Source organism: Schistocerca americana, chromosome 6 (assembly GCF_021461395.2).
Source record: "Schistocerca americana isolate TAMUIC-IGC-003095 chromosome 6, iqSchAmer2.1, whole genome shotgun sequence".
NCBI classification, from domain to species: domain Eukaryota; kingdom Metazoa; phylum Arthropoda; class Insecta; order Orthoptera; family Acrididae; genus Schistocerca; species Schistocerca americana.
The window spans coordinates 170,652,310-170,655,034 of record NC_060124.1 but is presented as its reverse complement, the minus strand read 5'-3'; the positions used below and the strand labels follow the sequence as shown (position 1 = coordinate 170,655,034).

Sequence of the window (2,725 nt, the reverse complement as noted above, 5' to 3'; positions counted from 1 at the left end):
ACCTTCAGTGAGACAACCTTCAGTGAGACAACCTTCAGTGAGACAACCTTCAGTGAGACAACCTTCAGTGAGACAACCTTCAGTGAGACAACCTTCAGTGAGACCACCCCCAATGAGACAACCTTCAGTGAGACAACCTTCAGTGAGACAACCTTCAGTGAGACAACCTTCAGTGAGACAACCTTCAGTGAGACCACCCCCAATGAGACAACCTTCAGTGAGACAACCTTCAGTGAGACAACCTTCAATGAGACAACCTTCAGTGAGACAACCTTCAGTGAGACAACCTTCAGTGACATAACGCTCATTGAGTCTACTTTGCATGAGCCCACCCTCAACAAGATGCCCCACTAAGACCAGAAGCAATTAGACCACCCTTAATGAGAGCATCCTCAGTGAGACCACCCACAATGTGACCACCCCCAATGAGACAACCTTCAGTGAGACAACCTTCAGTGAGACAACCTTCAGTGAGACAACCTTCAGTGAGACAACCTTCAGTGAGACAACCTTCAGTGAGACAACCTTCAGTGAGACAACCTTCAGTGAGACAACCTTCAGTGAGACAACCTTCAGTGAGACAACCTTCAGTGAGACAACCTTCAGTGAGACAACCTTCAGTGATATAACGCTCATTGAGTCTACTTTGCGTGAGCCCACCCTCAACAAGATGCCCCACTAAGACCAGAAGCAATTAGACCACCCTTAATGAGAGCATCCTCAGTGAGACCATACACAATGAGGCTGTCCTCAATGCAGGTGCCCTCAGTGTGACTGACTTCAATTCAGTGTGTCTGCCCTCAATAAGTCCTTTATCAACGAACCCCCATCAACGAGTTTCCTATCAACATGACCCCCACCAACGAGTCTCTGTTCAGTGAATCCCCCCCACAATTAGGCTGCCATTAACGAAACTACTAGCATCAAGATATTCAGTAATAAGGCTTTCAGTAATAATAGTTCCAATAATAATATTATATTAGTGAGACTTTCATCAGTAACACATTCAGAAATATGACATACAATAATATGGTTTTCAGTAATAAGCTAGAGATTGCCAGAGGAGGTTAAATATTGTGCAAGACAAAACCTGTAACGTGTCTGCACCCCAGAAGAAATGTCCGTCGCGACGGAGGAGCCAGAAATATCGCGACAAGCTTGCCGGTTCCGGTGGGGAGCGGTCGCCGCCTCCCACTGACAGGAAAGCTGACTGGGGCGGCGCCGGACACGGCGGGCCCGGCTGGGATCTCTGCGGTGAGCGATACGGCCGACAGGGCCGCTCACCGGCCAGCCAACTTCATCCGCCCTCGCTTCACCTCGCCCCGGCGCGGCTGTAAACATAATCCCGGAGATTAAATTACACCTCAGTCCTGGATACAGGGTGTTAGCCGGCAGGCCGGAGCAGCGTAAAAACTGTGCGCCCGACTGACCGTGGCGAACGCCGCGCCCCGTTGGATTACCTGTTATCTGGCCGCCACACCGCTCACCACACGCCAAACAGCACAGAACAGCCACAGCACCTGCCGCTGCTCGGGCCGCAGTTTCTCGAGTATCGGTCGCTCGACGTGTCAGTGTGTGAACGTGAGTGCGCTGCGTGATAGCAGACCAGGGTGGCAAGCTCCTCATTCGTGATGTCACAAACTACTACCACAAGATTTCAGTCCAATTATATGAAGACCAAAGGCACGGGAATACGGTTTACTTTTTCGACTGGTATTATGGTTTTCCTACATTGTGCAAATCTTTTCATTTATAACCTACGTGGGGCTTTGAGTAATTAATCCAGCACACTTTTTTCCCGGGCAATTTCGGTTGAAAAAAATTCAGCATTTATTGTGCGACATAGCGGAATATTCCCGCTTCAGCCGCTATATTTTCATGAAGTTACGATAGTCGTCGGCTCCATACATGGCCTTCAATGTAGGGTTTGCAACAGAGGTGCGCACCATTAAGTTTATTTTGGCGGAGCACCAAAGCATCATAGATATTCATGACCGCTTGCAGAATGTCTGCAGATAGCTGGCAGTGGACCAAAGCACGGGTGAGTCGGTGGGCGAGGCGTCTGTCATCATCGTAACAATGTCGCGCAAACCTGTCCAATCTCCCGTGTGCCAGGCGGACAAAGCTGTGACTCCTGAAATGTTGGAACGTGCAGACACACTCACTTGCGGTGATCGATGGATCACAATCAAATACCCCGCTGCTGATCTGGACGACTCTGTTGATGGTGCTGAAGCACTCGTCCACTCAGACGAAATTAGAATTCTATATTAATACCTTCAGTTGCTGATGGGCGTTGATATATATCAACGGGGACAGGTGAAAATGTGTGCCCCGACCGGGACTCGAGCCCGGGGCCTCCTGCTTACATGGCAGACGCTCTATCCATCTGAGCCACCGAGGGCACAGAAGACAGTGCGACTGCAGGGACTATATCGCGCACGCCTTCCGCGAGACCCACATTCTCACCTTATATGTCCACACACTACATTCGTAGTGTCCCTATCCAACAAACTCATTACTCGTGGAAGACAGTTCTTACCAAGTCCCGCAAGAGTTCGGGTAATATGTGTGCATCTGCACAGAAGAAGGTCATAGCCGGTACTGCCAGAACTATATACTTATATGTATATGGTGTCTGTTCTTTCGTACATGTCCGAAAAAACAGACACCATATCCAAATAAATGTCCACTTAAAGGTGTTACCTGCTGTGTTCCTCGCCAC

General features: G+C 49.4%; 1 non-coding gene across 1 annotated transcript; it reads right to left on the bottom strand.

The window, feature by feature from the left end:
* Window positions 1–2,330: 2,330 nt before the first annotated feature.
* Window positions 2,331–2,405, bottom strand: Trnat-ugu. The gene has a single exon. It is a non-coding gene; the product is annotated as a tRNA-Thr (tRNA).
* Between the last annotated feature and the right edge of the window lie 320 nt (window positions 2,406–2,725).